Source organism: Schistocerca cancellata, chromosome 6, assembly GCF_023864275.1.
Source record: "Schistocerca cancellata isolate TAMUIC-IGC-003103 chromosome 6, iqSchCanc2.1, whole genome shotgun sequence".
Classification (NCBI taxonomy): domain Eukaryota; kingdom Metazoa; phylum Arthropoda; class Insecta; order Orthoptera; family Acrididae; genus Schistocerca; species Schistocerca cancellata.
In genome coordinates, this window is record NC_064631.1 from 62,820,656 (window position 1) to 62,841,563 (window position 20,908).

Consider the following 20,908-nt stretch of genomic DNA (forward strand, 5'->3'; position numbering starts at 1 on the left):
AAACATTTTTCCATGAAGACACTGACCATATTGTCTCACCGTGGGATAAGCGTATTAACGGTTATGGCGATTACTTCCTGTGTCGTTTTCATTTGCGTGTCCCTTTTACTTTTTAACACAATTTAGAAACGTGGTATATTTTTATGTAAATAATCATTTTTTTAGTCGTCTGTCTGGTTTGATGCGGGTAACCAAGTTTTCCTCTAGTGTGTCAACCTCTTTATCTCTGTGTAGCACTTACTCCCAACACTCACAATATAATGTTGGACATGTTCCAAACTCCTGTCTTCCCGTATGGTTCCATTTGGTGGCATGGACATTACTCCTTGTCTTAACACACGTCTTTTAACCCTGTTTTTTTCTCGTAATAAGTCCACTCCTATATTCCTCTCCTCACTGATTCCATTCTTATCAGTCCACGTAATTCTCGGCGTCCGTCTGTAGCACCACATCTCAAACACTACGATTCTATTGTTTTTTGATTTACAATAGTCTATTATTAGCTCCTACAGCACAGTGCTCCAAACGCATATTCTTAGAAATTCGTTCTTCGCATAAGACCAATTTTTGATAGTACTAGACTTCTTGCAGCGAGAGATGTACTCTTTGCCTGCGTTTATGCGCTCTTTATATCCTCTGTACTTCGATCTGTCACATATTATTGTCTTTCGAAGGTAGCAGATATCCTGCACTTCGTCCTCTACGCGGGCCATAGTTTTCATTTTCAGTTTAATCAGATTTCCGCTACTCAACATTATTTTCACTTCCTTTGATTTACTCTCAATCATTATTCTGTGCTCAAAAGACTTACCATTTCGTTCAATAGTCCTGTAAACTTCCTCACTTTTTCTGACGGTAACAGTGTCACCAGCGAAACCTACACTGACATTCTTTCACTCTCAATTTTAGCCCCACTTCTGGATATTTCTTTTATTTCTGACATTGCTTCGGTACGCTCATTATTATGTTTTTCTGTGTAGTGGGCACTCCTTTTATGTTCTATTTTTACTGGGTGTGCCAGATAGATGGACGGATGTGACTGCTGATGAGAAAAATACAGCGAACATTAACGTGTGTCGTGAAACCCATAGGGAGGTATAATTTAGTTTAAGTTTTTTTCTGATTAGAGGCTGCATTTTTCCACCTAAAGTACTTGGTACATGCAGTAGAAACATAGCATCTCATGGGACTGTGTACTTACAATTATTTTAAGTGCTGGGATTTCGCTGTAATCGGATAGTTAGATGTGGATGTCTGGAGATGGTAACGAACTCGTCGTGCCATACCATCATAAAAAATAAAATGTGAACGAAGAAGAAAAAATAAACAGTTGAAAATGGAGACACAGATTCTAAAACATGACATGCCTAGTGCAGTAGAAAAGTAGTTAAATATTAAATGACAACAGGTACAGCTATTTACTACGACGCATATTTCGCAGAATCTCAGGCTTTCTGACGTAAAGGGTAAAGTAGAGCTTATACTGTTACAAACAGACGGCAAAAGTTTCATTATTACAGTCCAATCACTGCTCTTCTGAAAACACCATAAAAAGAAAGAAAGTTATAGATATGATTTTTGATTGAGATGGTTTGTTTCCATTGCTGTAAGTATTCGGAGCGGCGTACATTCTGCCCACCTAGAGCTGTTGAGACTAGGGTCCTACATATATACGTTTTTTGTGAAGTGACGGTCTGGCTGTAGGCCATGTGCTTGTAGCCAAGTTGTGCATCTGTATTTGGATGCTTTAGCACTTGCAAGTATCAGCTGACGATCTCTGATAAATGGAACGTTTATACTCTTACACAGAAAACATCACTGTTCAGAGTTTAATGCTAATATCGCTTAATTACTTCACAGTCAGATTCTAGAACTCTGCTCAGCTGTAAATAACTGGTTACTGAAAATCCAGTGTTGTCGTACTAGCCGGTTACTACACCGATGTCCAGAATTAAAGTAATAAACGGAAATTTTGCAAGGTTGCGTTTATTTTGTCACAAAACAGTATAAACAGGTAACAGTAACGTGGGAACAATGTGGAGAACGTAAAAACCTGCAACATACATAAAGGTAGACAAAAATGTTCTTCGTTTCTTCCAACTTAACGGATTTGCACATACACTCCCACAACCGATTAATGTGCTCAGTATGAAGTGTGATCACCTCTGACAACGACGAGGCATGCCTGAATGATGTCGTCAGTCTCATGTTGAGGCAATAACGAGCATTCTTCCTGCAGAACTGTTGACAAGTCTGAGAGTGGTTGGTGGATGCTGACGTAATGCAGCCCATCTCCCCAGTGCATCCCAGACGTGCTGCGTGAGATTCAAATCGGGAGAGCGAGCAGGCCACGCCATGCGTGCAATATCTTCCGTTTCCAAGAAAACATCAACCGCCCGTGCTCTATGAGATCGACCATTATCGTCGATCAGTACGAAGTCTGGGCTCACAGCACCTCGCAACAACCGCAGACGAGGTCCCAAGATCTCGTCACGACACCTGACAGCAGTTAAACCTTGCCGATTCACCCACACAATTTCATGAAGAGGGTTTCGAGTGGTTAACATAACGCCCGCCCACGCCGTTAGGAATCCTCCTCGATACTGGTCTCTTTCCACAATGTTTGGATTCCGAAATCGAGTTCCATGTTCCCTCTAGATGCGAATCTGTCTAGAATTTCTCTCCAGACCAGATCGGGCCTCATTCGTGAACCATGAACCATGGACCTTGCCGTTGGTGGGGAGGCTTGCGTGCCTCAGCGATACAGATGGCCGTACCGTAGGTACAACCACAACGGAGGGGTATCTGTTCAGAGGCCAGACAAACGTGTGGTTCCTGAAGAGGGGCAGCAGCCTTTTCAGTAGTTGCAAGGGCAACAGTCTGGATGATTGACTGATCTGGCCTTGTAACAATAACCAAAACGGCATTGCTGTGCTGGTACTGCGAACGGCTGAAAGCAAGGAGAAACTACGGCCGTAATTTTTCCCGAGGGCATGCGGCTTTACTGTATGATTAAATGATGATGGCGTCCTCTTGGGTAAAATATTCCGGAGGTAAAATAGTCCCCCATTCGGATCTCCGGGCGGGGACTACTCAAGAGGATGTCGTTATCAGGAGAAAGAAAACTGGCGTCCTACGGATCGGAGCGTGGAATGCCAGATCCCTTAATCGGGCAGGTAGGTTAGAAAATTTAAAAAGGGAAATGGATAGGTTAAAGTTAGATATAGTGGGAATTAGTGAAGTTCGGTGGCAGGAGGAACAAGACTTCTGGTCAGGTGACTACAGGGTTATAAACACAAAGTCAAATAGGGGTAATGCAGGAGTAGGTTTAATAATGAATAGGAAAATAGGAATGCGGGTAAGCTACTACAAACAGCATAGTGAACGCATTATTGTGGCCAAGATGACACGAAGCCCACGCCTACTACAGTAGTACAAGTTTATATGCCAACTAGCTCTGCAGATGACGAAGAAATTGAAGAAATGTATGATGATATAAAATAAATTATTCAGATAGTGAAGGGAGACAAAAATTTAATAGTCATTGGTGACTGGAATTCGAGTGTAGGAAAAGGGAGAGAAGGAAACGAAGTAGGTGAATATGAATTGGGGCTAAGAAATGAAAGAGGAAGCCGCCTGGTAGAATTTTGCACAGAGCACAACTTAATTATAGCTAACACTTGGTTTAAGAATCATGATAGAAGGTTGTATACATGGAAGAACCCTGGAGATACTAAAAGGTATCACATATATTATATAATGGTAAGACAGAGATTTAGGAACCAGGTTTTAAATTGTAAGACATTTCCAGGGGCAGATGTGGACTCTGACCACAATCTATTGGTTATGACATGTAGATTAAAACTGAAGAAACTGCAAAAAGGTGGGAATTTAAGGAGATGGGACCTGGATAAACTGAAAGAACCAGAGGTTGTACAGAGTTTTAGGGAGAGCATAAGGGAACAATGACAGGAGTGGGGGAAAGAAATACAGTAGAAGAAGAATGGGTAGCTTTGAGGGATGAAGTAGTGAAGGCAGCAGAGGATCAAGTAGGCAAAAAGACCAGGGCTCTTAGAAATCCTTGGGTAACAGAAGAAATATTGAATTTACTTGATGAAAGGAGGAAATATAAAAATGCCGTTAATGAAGCAGGCAAAAAGGAATACAAACGTCTCAAAAATGAGATCGACAGGAAGTGCAAAATGGCTAAGCAGGGATGGCTAGAGGACAAATGTAAGGATGTAGAGACTTATCTCACTAGGGGTAAGATAGGTATTGCCTACAGGAAAATTAAAGAGACCTTTGGAGATAAGAGAACCACTTGTATGAACATCAAGAGCTCAGATGGAAACCCAGTTCTGAGCAAAGAAGGGAAAGCAGAAAGGTGGAAGGAGTATATAGAGGGTCTGTACAAGGGCGATGTGCTTGAGGACAATATTATGGAAATGGAAGAGGATGTAGAAGAAGATGAAATGGGAGATACGATACTGCGTGAAGAGTTTGACAGAGCACTGAAAGACCTGAGTCGAAACAAGGCCCCCGGAGTAGACAACATTCCATTGGAACTACTGACGGCCTTGGGAGAGCCAGTCCTGACAAAACTCTACCATCTGGTGAGCAACATTTATGAAACAGGCGAAATACCCTCAGACTTCAAGAAGAAAATAATAATTCCAATCCCAAAGAAAGCAGGTGTTGACAGATGTGAAAATTACCGAACAATCAGTTTAATAAGCCACAGCTGCAAAATACTAATACGAATTCTTTACAGACGAATGGAAAAACTAGTAGAAGCCGACCTCGGGGAAGATCAGTTTGGATTCCGTAGAAATACTGGAACACGTGAGGCAATACTGACCTTACGACTTATCTTAGAAGAAAGATTAAGGAAAGGCAAACCTACGTTTCTAGCATTTGTAGACTTAGAGAAAGCTTTTGACAATGTTGATTGGAATACTCTCTTTCAAATTCTAAAGGTGGCAGGGGTAAAATACAGGGAGCGAAAGGCTATTTACAATTTGTACAGAAACCAGATGGCAGTTATAAGAGTCGAGGGACATGAAAGGGAAGCAGTGGTTGGGAAGGGAGTAAGACAGGGTTGTAGCCTCTCCCCGATGTTATTCAATCTGTATATTGAGCAAGCAGTAAAGGAAACAAAAGAAAAATTCGGAGTAGGTATTAAAATCCATGGAGAAGAAATAAAAACCTTGAGGTTTGCCGATGACATTGTAATTCTGTCAGAGACAGCAAAGGACTTGAAAGAGCAGTTGAATGGAATGGATAGCGTCTTGAAAGGAGGATATAAGATGAACATCAACAAAAGCAGAACGAGGATAATGGAATGTAGTCGAATTAAGTCGGATGATGCTGAGGGAATTAGATTAGGAAATGAGATACTTAAAGTAGTAAAGGAGTTTTGCTATTTGGGGAGCAAAATAACTGATGATGGTCGAAGTAGAGAGGATATAAAATGTAGACTGGCACTGGCAAGGAAAGCGTTTCTGAAGAAGAGAAATTTGTTAACATCGAGTATAGATTTAAGTGTCAGGAAGTCATTTCTGAAAGTATTTGTATGGAGTGTAGCCATGTATGGAAGTGAAACATGGACGGTAAATAGTTTGGACAAGAAGAGAATAGAAGCTTTCGAAATGTGGTGCTACAGAAGAATGCTGAAGATTAGATGGGTAGATCACATAACTAATGAGGAAGTATTGAATAGGATTGGGGAGAAGAGAAGTTTGTGGCACAACTTGACCAGAAGAAGGGATCGGTCGGTAAGACATATTCAGAGGCATCAAGGGATCACCAATTTAGTATTGGAGGGCAGCGTGGAGGGTAAAAATCGTAAGAGGAGACCAAGAGATGAATACACTAAGCAGATTCAGAAGGATGTAGGTTGCAGTAGGTACTGGGAGATGAAGAAGCTTGCACAGGATAGAGTAGCATGGAGAGCTGCATCAAACCAGTCTCAGGACTGAAGACCACAACAACAACAACAACGTGAAAAGAACATATTCGACCGTCCCAGACTTTCCCTTCTGTAAAAGATGCGTCAGAGGTACACATACAGCAGGTCCATACAGTAAAGGCCACTCTGCCGAAGCCGTCGTACGCCGTTTTCCTCCATACAACACGTCCAATGGATGCTGCTGGGTCAGATGCCAGTTGCAGTGCAGTACTGAGGCGGTACCGTTGTGTCTTTACAGCTGTATAACGGCCCTCTGTTTCTGATGTCAAACATGGTCGGCCCTGCCCTTGTCTTCGGGATGCAGTTTCGGTCTCTACAAACATCCGAGAAACAACGAAACGATTCGAATTAAGCCACAGGGCCACTCCAGTTTGCGATTATCCTGCTTCCATTCTTCCTCCACCGCTGAGAGTCTGGTAGGCGTCTTCTCTGTGCCACACTACACCGTCTGTGGCTGTGTACACAGCGACTGTGGATGTGGAACTACCCGGCAAACACTATACTATTTTATAGGCGCCTTGACGTCATCCTTGGCGTGGTTGTCCGTTGACCAGAAGGCAATTTTCTGCGCAGAACACTATCGTACCGACACCTGTTGACAGTCTGTATGAATACATCGTGAATAAGACACAGGACGGGGAAACAACGGTTGTTGCTTTAATTTTGGACACCAGTGTAATTATGTGTCTTCACTTCTCTGTTTGTGTGTGTGTATTCTGTGTAGGCTCAGTTCGATTAAAGGAAAGAAGAGATTCAAAGGAGAGATCCACGACTGCCAATGGGTTTCTTAAGCCAGCGTGTGACTATCACAGGCCGCAGTGGGAGATGCTGCAAGAAAAACATACCTCGTCGTCGCGTTATTCACAAACATCCAAGAGCCCACCAAGAAAATTAACCAAGAAGATAATAAAGTGTCCAAAATATATCTCACGTAATGACCAGGGCATTAAGTATTAGAAGTATGCGGACTCATACCCAAGGGTCCTGACAATCTCTCTGCCAACACCCTGCCCGCGAACTGAGCAGTTAAGGTTCACAATGCACCCACACAATGTACAGTGTCTCACGGAGTACAAATTTGGATGCGGATGTAAAATAATGACGTCAAGATATCTGCAGAAATCGTAATACATAACGATAGTCATACGTCTTCAGCTACAGCGCCTCCATTATTGTACCGCAAATGTATTTTCTGCTAAGAGAATTTGTTTTAATATATTACGTCATAGCCGCCTGAAACACCGAACAATTATTTTAGAATGTTTCTGTGTGAGAGTAATGAGTATTACTGATAATGCCTCTCATAAAAAGTATTGTGTTGGCAGAAGAGCCAACACTGTGTTGCTAGAGGAGGCCGAAATGCACGCTTTTAAGCTCACGCAGGCTGGCGTGAGGTCTGGAACAGTTATAGGAGTTGAGTCTAGTAAAAAAAGGAGGTAACTGGTAGAATACTTAACTTTAATCCATAATTGGAGAACATCGCTCTTGTTGATACATTATATAATCTCAATATAAACTGGTAATGGCGCCTTGCTAGGTCGTAGCAAATGACGTAGCTGAAGGCTATGCAAACTATCGTCTCGGCAAATGAGAGCGTATTTGTCAGTGTAGCATCGCTAGCAAAGTCGTCTGTACAACTGGGGCGAGTGCTAGGAAGTGTCTCTAGACCTGCCGTGTGGCGGCGCTCGGTCTGCAATCACTGACAGTGGCGACACGCGGGTCCGTCTTATATTAGCGGACCGCGGCCGATTTAAAGGCTACCACCTAGCAAGTGTGGTGTCTGGCGGTGACACCACAAAAAGTACTTTCATATACGTCCTACAACATGAAATATATAGGTCATAATAAAACATTTGCTCTAGAATAGAGCTTCTGAAAATACGTTCTCCAGATTCCCAGACTTCTGCGGAGATCACTCAAAGGTTCTACGAAATTTATGTTTCCATCATAACATTCAACAAAGTGACTTAAAAAGCAATAAAAATTACCGCCTTCCCGAAAGTAGAATAACAAGAAATCACCGCTTCCACTTACTAATTCCGATAGCGCATGTTACACATTATGATACATCACACAAATACGCCAGTAAAATTTTTAATACCGACATAAATCTCTGATCTGGGCTCGAAATTCTTGTAAATGGCTCGTCATCAAAGAGTTGATTTTTAAAAGAGAGCAAACGCTCTGTGGTTTAAGAAATTCGTCATACATTTTCGCACATAGCTCATCTTGCATAAAATCAAAATTTACTTTGAAAATAACGCTTTTCGAACAACAATTCGCAATATTTTCCCGCGACTTGTTAGGAATAGATTAATTTCAGCAGTTGCCAGAGAGCAAGAGGCGTCACCGCGCTTGCGCAGCTACGATCACGTAGGAAGCCCGTATGTTCGTACGTGTAAAACATTAGAAGATCTTACATTACATCATAAAAGAAACAAGACATCAGAGGATACTGCAAGAGCATCGGAATTTTGTGAACCATACTAAAATGCATACTTCGCCTTACAGTGTACATTCGTATGTCCAGATTCCCTATGACATAGGCCTCGACCTCATATGAAGCTTTTCATTGTGGTTTTCGGGATGTAGATTTTCTTGGAGTGCCAGAACCACACCAGTCTTGGGTACTATTTGTATTAACAGCTTCTCATGTTTGGTTCTTTATTTTGGCATAATGCCATACGTGCTAGAAGATGAAAAAGTGCACTTGAAATGCAGCGAACAGTTGAAACTAGCCAATAGTGTGGTATTAAAACTTCGTTTCAAATAAACTGACTGCCTCAGCAGGAAAGTTTAATAACAGCCAAATTCCGTCCTGCCTTTCTCGCCCTTCCTCAGTCCGAGTGTACCCTCTGAATGATCTCGTCATTGATGTGTGGTTAAACCATAACCATCGTACTTCTACTTTTTCATTCATTACGCTAACTACTACAATACAGCGAGCGTTAATGCTGCCAGATAAATAAAAGATTCTAGCCAGTAAAGCCACTAACTACGAATAGGCATGTGGATAGCAAAAGAAAAGATTTTGTTGCAAACCAAATAATATATTTTTTACCTTAATAATGTGACATCCAGTTCAAACACGAATATAAATCGTCGTTGACATCCAGTACAAAGATATATAGTCATGAATAATTTTAAATCTGCAAGTCGGATACTTCCAGATCGTTAGCCTATGCTTACACTTCAGACCCCTAGCTTCCATCAATGCTAACTTCTCACTTTTAACATCCACCACTGCTGGCTGTTCACCTCCAACTGCCCAACAGTACTTCCGTCACTGCTGGCGATTAATTTCCAACTGCCCAACAGTACTGGCGATTAACTTCCAACAACGAGTCCAACCAGCCATATAGTCTCTTACAAAGAAAGCGCAGTCAGAGATCCAATGTAAGGCGCTACACAGTGCTGCCAACAGAGAAGCAGCCCACTTACAAATTAAAGACGTTAGCGTAATTTTGCACCAAATTAAAAGAAGGCTGTCCTCCACTGTCGCAAAAGTTCGCATTCGTACTTCTATCATTTGCAGCTGTAAGGGACGATCAAAAAATGTCCGTTTGAGGGCGCTGCAGCAGCATATATGACACGTAGCGCGACTGCAATCCGAGTACATAAGCACCGACATGTCGCGAAGGGCCTAGTGTGGCATTTCTGTCTTTCTGACGTGCGTGTGGTGAATGAGGAAAAGTGAACAAATGCGTCCAAACAGGACTAACGTGCTGTTATTCTTTCCTTGGCGGCCGAAGGACAAACCCAGGCAGTCATCCGTCGGTGAATGAAGAATATGTATGCAAACAAGGGAAAACGACAGGGGAAACTGAGAGAAATGGTCTTGCTGCTTCGTGATAACATAAATCCCCGTATCGCAAATACTGTAACGGCGAAGCTACGCTAACTCAAGGGGAAGCACTTCAACACCCGCCCTATAATCCTCACCTCTTCTCATGCGATTATGACGCCTTTGGTATCTTATAGAAGCCCTTGAAGGTTTTACGATTCCTGTGGGACAAGGGTGTGCAGCAGGCAATTACGGACTTTGCAGGCAGCAAAACGGTGGTGTAACGAACTGTTGCCTTGAACATTCTGCATACCTGGGATGATTGCCTCAATACGCTTTTGCTTGACTGGAATATACACTCCTGGAAATGGAAAAAAGAACACATTGACACCGGTGTGTCAGACCCACCATACTTGCTCCGGACACTGCGAGAGGGCTGTACAAGCAATGATCACACGCACGGCACAGCGGACACACCAGGAACCGCGGTGTTGGCCGTCGAATGGCGCTAGCTGCGCAGCATTTGTGCACCGCCGCCGTCAGTGTCAGCCAGTTTGCCGTGGCATACGGAGCTCCATCGCAGTCTTTAACACTGGTAGCATGCCGCGACAGCGTGGACGTGAACCGTATGTGCAGTTGACGGACTTTGAGCGAGGGCGTATAGTGGGCATGCGGGAGGCCGGGTGGACGTACCGCCGAATTGCTCAACACGTGGGGCGTGAGGTCTCCACAGTACATCGATGTTGTCGCCAGTGGTCGGCGGAAGGTGCACGTGCCCGTCGACCTGGGACCGGACCGCAGCGACGCACGGATGCACGCCAAGACCGTAGGATCCTGGACACAGTGGCTCCTGGGGTATCGGCGAGGACCATTCGCAACCGTCTCCATGAAGCTGGGCTACGGTCCCGCACACCGTTAGGCCGTCTTCCACTCACGCCCCAACATCGTGCAGCCCGCCTCAAGTGGTGTCGCGACAGGCGTGAATGGAGGGACGAATGGAGACGTGTCGTCTTCAGCGATGAGAGTCGCTTCTGCCTTGGTGCCAATGATGGTCGTATGCGTGTTTGGCGCCGTGCAGGTGAGCGCCACGATCAGGACTGCATACGACCGAGGCACACAGGGCCAACACCCGGCATCATGGTGTGGGGAGCGATCTCCTACACTGGCCGTACACCACTGGTGATCGTCGAGGGGACACTGAATAGTGCACGGTACATCCAAACCGTCATCGAACCCATCGTTCTACCATTCCTAGACCGGCAAGGGAACTTGCTGTTTCAACAGGACAATGCACGTCCGCATGTATCCCGTGCCACCCAACGTGCTCTAGAAGGCGTAAGTCAACTACCCTGGCCAGCAAGATCTCCGGATCTGTCCCCCATTGAGCATGTTTGGGACTGGATGAAGCGTCGTCTCACGCGGTCTGCACGTCCAGCACGAACGCTGGTCCAACTGAGGCGCCAGGTGGAAATGGCATGGCAAGCCGTTCCACAGGACTACATCCAGCATCTCTACGATCGTCTCCATGGGAGAATAGCAGCCTGCATTGCTGCGAAAGGTGGATATACACTGTACTAGTGCCGACATTGTGCATGCTCTGTTGCCTGTGTCTATGTGCCTGTGGTTCTGTCAGTGTGATCATGTGATGTATCTGACCCCAGGAATGTGTCAATAAAGTTTCCCCTTCCTGGGACAATGAATTCACGGTGTTCTTATTTCAATTTCCAGGAGTGTAGATTCTGGGCTGTACGGGCTTTGAATGGAAAAACTTTTCTAAGAATTGCCAGGAGCATTTTCTCTGGTGTTTAGGCAGGTATTTGCTTTTTTTGCACTGTGTAGAAGCTTAGACAAAAAAAAATTACTCCTTATCACACGCTCCATGCTACGCTCAGTGCCAAAGGAAAGCGTCGGTTAGTTTTCCATTATAAACAAAATGATTTTTGAAGCGAAATTTTACGTGCCCATTCGACAGAGCGGTCCTAAATTAGTCCAGTGCAATATTCGTTTGATCGATATGTGTTAGCAGGGACGGTAAACACGGAGAATAACCAGTACGCCAGCAGCGAATGAGCAGCAATGCTGCATGGCGGTTGCACTGGACCAATTTAGGACCGCTCTGTCGAATGGGCACATAAAATTTCGCTATAAAAATCATTTTGTTTATATTGGAAAACTAACCGGATCTTTTCTTAGGCACTGGCCGTCGCATAAACGACGTGAGTAGCACTTATTTGCGCTGACTCCCACTGCACTCTGCAAAATTTTGCAAACATCTGCATAAACACCAGATAAAATGCGCCTGACGACACTTACAAGGGAACCTCCCCATCGCACCACCCTCAGATTTAGTTATAGGTTGTCACAGTGGATAGGCCTCGAAAAACTGAACACGGATCAATTGAGAAAACAGGAAGAAGTTGTGTGGAAGTATGAAAAAAAAGCAAAATATACAAACTGAGTAGACCATGCGCAAGATAGACAACATCACAGGTAAGTGTGAGTGCAGGAGCGCCGTGGTCTCGTGGTTAGCGTGAGCAGCTGCGGAGCGAGAGGTCCTTGGTTCAAGTCTTCCCTCGCGTGAAAAATTTAAATTTTTATTTTCAGACGATTATCAAAGTTCAGGCACCCACACATAATCAACTTCGCTCTCCAAAATTCCAGGACATGTTCAGATTTGCTTGGACATATGCAGGATTTGACGCTCTACGCGCGGAAAAATTTGAAAACGTTAAAAACATATGTTTTGACAGAACACAAGGAAAACTGTGCGACTGTGAAACTGTTGCATTCATTTGTTGCAGTTTATGTGACAAACTCTTATGTTTTCATCACTTTTTTGGGAGTGATCATCACATCCACAAGAAAACCTAAATCGGACAAGGTAGAACAATCTTTTTACCCATTCGCCAAGTGTACAAGTTAGGTGGGTTGACAACATATTTCTGTCATGTTACGCACATGCCGTCACCAGTGTCGTATAGAATATATCTGACGTGTTTTCCTGTGGAGGAATCGGTTGACCTATGAACCTGCGATCAAATGTTTTCGGTTCCCATTGGAGAAGCGCGTCCTTTCGTCTACTAATCGCACGGTCTTGCGGTGCCGTCGCAAAACACAGACACTAAACTTACTCCAGTGAACAGAGACGTCAATGAATGAACGGACAGATCATAACTTTGCGAAAATAAGAAAGAAAAAATTTTTAGTTGAGGGAAAACTTGAACCAAGGACCTTTTATCCCGCAGCTGCTCACGCTAACCATGAGACCACGGCGCTCCTAGACTGGCAATTACCTGTGATGTTGCCTATCTTACGCACGGACTAATCAATTTGTATATTTTGCTTATTTTTTTCATAGTTCCACACAACTTCTTCCTGTTTTGTCGATTGATCTGTGTTCAGTTTTTCAAGGCCTATCCACTGTGCCAACTTATAACTAAATCTGAGGGGGGCGCGATGGGGAGGTTCCCTTGTTAGGAGTGACACCTAGTACGTGTGAGACAGGGTTTCGTAAAAATAGTGTCTTCAGTGGGGCTCAGATCGAAGAGGGACTCATCATTGAAGACATACTACAGTCAATAAAATTCCAGGCCGAAGGCGTTTCTGTAGACGCCCCAGAAGGCGAAGGGATCGCAACCCGACTGTCGCCCGTCATACGGTCCAACAGCCAGGACTGATGGTCTGGGATGCCATTTCTTATCATAGCGGGACTCCTTTGGCTGTCATCCGCGTCATCCTGACAGCACAGCGGTGCGTCGACGATATCCCACGCCCCGTTATGTTGCCCTTCGTGGAAAGCCATTCCGGGCTTGCATTTCAGCAATGTAACGCCCGCCCGCACACAGCGGGAACTTCTAGTGCCTGTCTTTGTGCTTGCCAGACGCTGCCTTGGTGAGCAACGTCGACGGATCTCTCCCCAAGTGAGAACATTTGGAGCGTCATGGGCAGGACCCTGTAACCAGCTCGGGATTTTGACGATCTAACGTGCCAGTTGTACAGTATTTGGCACAATATCCCTCAGGAGGACATCCAGCAATTCTGACAATCAAGGGCAATCCGAGGGCATAAGGGCCGGAGGTGGACCAACGTGTTAGTGATCTGTTCAATTTGTGAAGCTCTTTCTCTTGAATAAATCATCCAGTTTTTTTCTGAAATTGTAATTATTTGTAAAAAAAAATGGCTCTGAGCACTATGCGACTTAACTTCTAAGGTCATCAGTCGCCTAGAACTTAGAACTAATTAAACCTAACTAACCTAAGGACATCACACACATCCATGCCCGAGGCAGGATTCGAAACTGCGACCGTAGCGGTCACGCGGTTCCAGACTGAAGCGCCTTTAACCGCACGGCCACACCGGCCGGCAATTATTTGTCAGTGCATGTACATCACATCTACCGATTTCCGTCCCTTTCAGAGACTTTCTTCGTGGTGGGACTTTCTTTTTTTTCTTTTGAGTGTATTTTGTACGTGTATTATCACATATAATACAGGGCTCTTACAAATGATTGAAGCGATTTCATAAATTCACTGTAGCTCCATTCATTGACATATGGTCACGACACACTAAAGATACATAGAAAAACTCATCAAGTTTTGTTCGGCTGAAGCCGCACTTCAGGTTTCTGCCGCCAGGCCAGGAAGTGGGAGAATACAAGGTCTACCTGTCAGGAGTCAAAGCAGGAATAGCACAATGGGGTGTAGGGCTTTACGTGGCCTCCACGCTCTCCCGACTTAACCCCATGCGATTTCTTTCTGTGGGGTTATGTGAAAGATTCAGTGTTTAAACCTCCTCTACCAAGAAACGTGCTACAACTGCGAGCTCGCATCAACGATGCTTTCGAACTCATTGATGGGGACATGCTGCACCGAGTGTGGGAGGAACTTGGTTATCGGCTTGATGTCTGCCGAATCACTAAAGGGGCACATATCGAACATTTGTGAATGCCTAAAAAAACTTTTTGAGTTTTTGTATGTGTGTGCAAAGCATTGTGAAAATATGTCAAATAATAAAGTTACTGTAGAGCTGTGAAATCGCTTCAATCATTTGTAATAAGCCTGTACTTAGTGCCTGAGTATTAATGGCACTAGAAACAAAAACTTTCTTACTTGCACTTAGAACCAATCAGTTTCTTGGTGTGGCAGTTACAAAGTTCTTAATAAATTATTTATTTCCTAATTTCTCTCATTATTTTTAAATATGTTGAGGTAGGCAGTATAATTCTGTGTTAGCTGCATACCTTCTGAATTCTTCTGATAGGGATAAGTTATGTACAAAAAGAGACAGACACATTGACTTTTGATTCTCCCGAGAAATGCGGAGTTTGGTACTTAGAACGTTTTCCATTTCGGCTTACAGAATGTTGTATTAATAAAATACTATAAGAACATACCAACGGTTCCACGATCAAAACTGACGTTAAAAGTTGTTCCAATTATCGAAGGATTGAAAACCGTTGAGGTAAAGCAATGTTTCCTGTCTATTCCAGTGCCTGTTTCACCTAGAATACGGTGGACGAACTACAGACAGTGGCGTGTTTACTCCAGCCTGACGGTATTTCTAAATTAAAGGAATGAAGGAATGTTGGACTCTAACGGCAAAGAAGGAGGATGGTTACGGTTTAACCATGCATTAATGACGAGATCATCGAGAGGGTACACTCGGACTGAGGAAGAGCGCAAAGGCAGGACGGGGATTTGAACCGATGTCCTCCCGAATTCGAGTTCACTGCCTCAGCCACTTTGTTCTGTGCGGCATCTCGCAGACTGAAGTTCTCGCAATAGCAATGTACAAATGAAGCAAGATATAAAATTACTAACTTCTTTATTCACAATTACACACAGAAAATCAGTAGAAGCCAAAAACCCTAAAAATGAGTCCGTCAACCTATTGTGACACTTCATTTTACAGGTCCGTCTTGATCACTCAACGCCGGCCTGAGTGGCCGAGCGGATCTAGCCGCTACAGTCTGGAACCGCGCGACCGCTACGGTCGCGGGTTCGAATCCTGCCTCGGGCATGGATGTGTGTGGGGTCCTTAGGTTTTTTTTTTTTTTTTGGTCATCAGTCTACTGACTGGTTTGATGCGGCCCGTCACGAATTCCTTTCCTGTGCTAACCTCTTCATCTCAGAGTAGCACTTGCAACCTACGTCCTCAATTATTTGCTTGACGTATTCCAATCTCTGTCTTCCTCTACAGTTTTTGCCCTCTACAGCTCCCTCTAGTACCATGGAAGTCATTCCCTCATGTCTTAGCAGATGTCCTATCATCCTGTCCCTTCTCCTTATCAGTGTTTTCCACATATTCCTTTCCTCTCCGATTCTGCGTAGAACCTCCTCATTCCTTACCTTATCAGTCCACCTAATTTTCAACATTCGTCTGTAGCACCACATCTCAAATGCTTCGATTCTCTTCTGTTCCGGTTTTCCCACAGTCCATGTTTCACTACCATACAATGCTGTACTGCAGACGTACATCCTCAGAAATTTCTTCCTCAAATTAAGGCCGGTATTTGATATTAGTAGACTTCTCTTGGCCAGAAATCCCTTTTTTGTCATAGCGAGTCTGCTTTTGATGTCCTCCTTGCTCCGTCCGTCATTGGTTATTTTACTGCCTAGGTAGCAGAATTCCTTAACTTCATTGACTTCGTGACCATCAATCCTGATGTTAAGTTTCTCGCTGTTCTCATTTCTACTACTTCTCATTACCTTCGTCTTTCTCCGATTTACTCTCAAACCATACTGTGTACTCATTAGACTGTTCATTCCGTTCAGCAGATCATTTAATTCTTCTTCACTTTCACTCAGGATAGTAATGTCATCAGCGAATCGTATCATTGATATCCTTTCACCTTGTATTTTAATTCCACTCCTATACCTTTCTTTTATTTCCATCATTGCTTCCTCGATGTACATATTGAAGAGTAGGGACGAAAGGCTACAGCCTTGTCTGACACCCTTCTTAATGTATTCTTTCCACCTGTCTGCTCTCTCCTCTGCATTTAACAGTGGAATTCCCGTTTCACTCTTAATGTTACCACCGTTGCTTTCAATGTCACCAAAGGTTGTTTTGACTTTCCTGTATGCTGAGTCTGTCCTTCCGACAATCATATATTTTTCGATGTCTTCACATTTTTCCTGCAGCCATTTCGTCTTAGCTTCCCTGCACTTCCTATTTATTTCGTTTCTCAGCGACTTGTATGTCTGTATTCCTGATTTTCCCGAGACATGTTTGTACTTCCTCCTTTCATCAATCAACTGAAGTATTTCTTCTGTTACCCATGGTTTCTTCGCAGATACCTTCTTTGTACCTATGTTTTCCTTCCCAACTTCTGTGATGGCCCTTTTTAGAGATGTTCATTCCTCTTCAACTTTACTGCCTACTGCGCTATTCCTTATTGCTGTATCTATAGCGTTAGAGAACTTCAAACGTATCTCGTCATTCCTTAGTACTTCCGTATCCCACTTCCGTATCCCACTTCTTTGCGTATTGATCCTTCCTGACTAATGTCTTAAACTTCAGCTTACTCTTCATCACAGTTATAATGTGATCTGAGTCTATATCTGCTCCTGGGTACGACTTACAATCCAGCATCTGATTTCGGAATCTCTGTCTGACCATGATGTAATCTAATTGAAATCTTCCCGTATCTCCCGGCATTTTCCAAGTATACCTCCTCCTCTTGTGATTATTGAACAGGGTATTCGCTATTACTAGCTGAAACTTGTTACAGAACTCAATTAGTCTTTCTCCTCTTTCATTCCTTGTCCCAAACCCATATTCGCCTGTAATCTTTTCTTCTACTCCTTCCCCTACAACTGCATTCCAGTCAGCCAAGACTATTAGATTTTCGTCCCCCTTTACATACTGCATTACCCTTTCAATATCCTCATTCACTTTCTCTATCTGTTCATCTTCAGATTGCGACGTCGGCATGTATACCTGAACTATCGTTTTCGGTGTTGGTCTGCTGTCGATTCTGATTAAAACAACCCGGTCACTGAACTGTTCACCGTAACACACTCTCTGCCCTACCTTCCTATTCATAACGAATCCTACACCTGTTATACCATTTTCTGCTGCTGTTGATATTACCCGATACTCATCTGACCAGAAATCCTTGTCTTCCTTCCACTTCACTTCACTGACCCCTACTATATCTAGATTGAGCCTTTGCATTTCCCTTTTCAGATTTTCTAGTTTCCCTACCACGTTCAAGCTTCTGACATTCCACGCCCCGACTCGTAGAACGTTATCCTTTCGTTGATTATTCAATCTTTTTCTCATGGTAACCTCGCCCTTGGCGGTCTCCTCCCGGAGATCCGAATGGGGGACTATTCCAGAATCTTTTGCCAATGGAGAGATCATCATGACACTTCTTCAATTACAGGCCACATGTCCTGTGGATACACGTTACGTGTCTTTTAATGCAGTGGTTTCCATTGCCTTCTGCATCCTCATGTCGTTGATCATTGCTGATTCTTCCGCCTTTAGGGGCAATTTCTCACCCCTAGGACAAGAGAGTGCCCTGAACCTCTATCCGCTCCTCCGCCCTCTTTGACAAGGCGGAATGAGGCTGACTTCTTATGCCGGAAGTCTTCGGCCGCCAATGCTGATTATTTATCAAAATTTAGGCAGTGGCGGGGATCGAACCCGGGGCCGAAGACGTTTTTGATTATGAATCAAAGATGCTACCCCTTTTCTTTTCTTTTTTTTTACTCATTTTGTTTGATATAGTTCGTTGCGTTTGGTCGGGGCGGACGTCATAAGACATCCTTTCAAATTGATCGTTGGTTCCTTGACTCAGTTTTTTTATTACAGAGAGCACACAGCCCTCTGACCGAACACGCTGAGCTACCGTGCCGGCTGTAATAAATTACAAGTGGATTGTTGTTAAATGAGTTTTACAATAAAATTAACTGTACAGTTTCAAAGTCTACAACATACACAAGAGCACCTCAGTTACCAAAACTACTGTTTTTTGAACAAATTAGGATAAATACATATGGAAAAGCCGCACTGTCAGCAGTAATTTAGAACATGCTGCTGGAGTTATCACAGTACTTTAAATGATAATTCTAGTTGCTCATTACAAGCCATTAATGGGCACGCGGCAGCCGAACTTCCCCCGATGGGGCCTCCCAGCCAACAATTCCATACGCTCATTTCATTTCAGTGGGCAGATTACAATTTTCCTTTAGAATAGTTCAGTATACATTTCCTTCTTACACAAGTACTACAATCCTAGACCACGGGTACTTGGGTTCGTTAGGTTTAAGTAGTTCTAAGTTCTAGGGGACTGATGACCTCCGAAGTTAAGTCCCATAGTGCTCAGAGCCATTTGAACCATTTTTTTGATCACTCAAACTTTTACACTCCACTATTACCGGCTTCGGCTACTGCCATCTTCAGGTCATAAAATATTCTGATGTATGTGTCAACGTGAAATTATACACGTAGGTACATAGTAAGTGTTTACTATGTACCTACATGTATAACATAGTAAGTGTTTACTACGTACCTACGTGTATAACTTGACTTTGATACCTACATCGGAATATTTTATGATCTGAAGATGGCAGGAGCCGAAACCGGTAATAGTGAAGTGTAAAAGTTTGAGTGATCAAGACGGAATTGTGTTAGCTGCATACCTTCGCGTCTGTAGCACGTCATCTTCGTGGTGTAGCAATTTTAATGGCCAGTAGTGTACATATTTCTCTTCATCTTCTTTGGTAGATTATTAAGATACTTGCTTTTTCTAGTGCTTTATGTTTCGGTTTTTCAGAGCAAAAGAGTTGATGACAAGTGGCAACCCCATTAATATGAACAGAAAAGTTGGTCTGATGGGTATAATAATGGTATGTACTAGATAATTCGACGTCTGTTGTCTCCGTTAACTCTTTAACTGTGACAAAGTGACACGCAGAAAACGTACGGTATTCGGATCCGCAGTAATATTCCGCCCTGAAATCTAGTAAATGAATATTTTCATCGTATGGGAGAGCAGTAAGACCGCAGCTTTCACTGCCTGCGACAACATTTCCTGGGACGCCACTCTGTTCACTTGATGGAACTGTGCGCCGAGACCAGAGCGCCGAGCGTGAATGCTGTGGCCGTCATTGGCGGAGCTGGGCGTTATCAGTTCGTCAGGGCAACGGGCCAAGGAGGGCGGCAGATAAGTGAGTTTCCCAACCATCAGGAGCGACGTCTTCAAATCGAACTGTGCATGGATCTCCTCCAAATTAAACCCGGGCAGAAACAGGTTTTCCTTCGCTGTAGCGTTACAGTTTCTGCGTTAAAGCATACAGTTGAAGGAGTTTATTTCCCTGTCTTACTATCTACAGGGGCTGCGGAAAGGAATGTAATCACACGCTTATCACGGTGTGGCGTCGCCTTTGGTTTTCGAAACAGGCTAGATTCTCCTGCGGATCCATACCACATAAACCTTGAATGTTGGCTTGGCTCTGAGCACTATGCGACTTAACTTCTGAGGTCGTCAGTCGCCTAGAACTTAGAACTAATTAAACGTAACTAACCTAAGGACATCACACACACCGATGCCCGAGGCAGGATTCGAACCTGCGACCGTAGCGGTCACGCGGTTCCAGACTGAAGCATCTAGAACCGCACGGCCACACAGGCCGGCCGTGAATGTTGATCTGCGGGAATTAAAACCATTCCCCCAAAGGAAACTTTCATTTTCGTGGGAGATGTTGAAAAAAACATCACGAATTCTGTGTCGTTCTGCAATAGAAACCAAAAGGGGGTCGATAATACACAGTTACAGAGTTTAGGGGACAACAGATGTCCCATTATCTAGTACATACCATTATTATACTCATCAGACCAACTTTTTTGTTCATATTAATGGGGTTGCCACTTGTCATCAACTCTTTTAAGTATTTGCTCTGAAAAACCGAAACATAAAGCACTATAAAAAGCAAGTATCTTAATAATCTACCAAAGAAGATAAAGATAAATATGTATACTACTGGCTATTAAAATTGCTACACCACGAAGATGACGTGCTACAGACGCGAAATTTACCCGACAGGAAGAAAATGCTGTGATATTCAAATAATTAGCTTTTCAGACCATTCACACAAGGCTGGCGCCGGTGGCGACACCTACAACGTGCTGACATGAGGGAAGTTTCC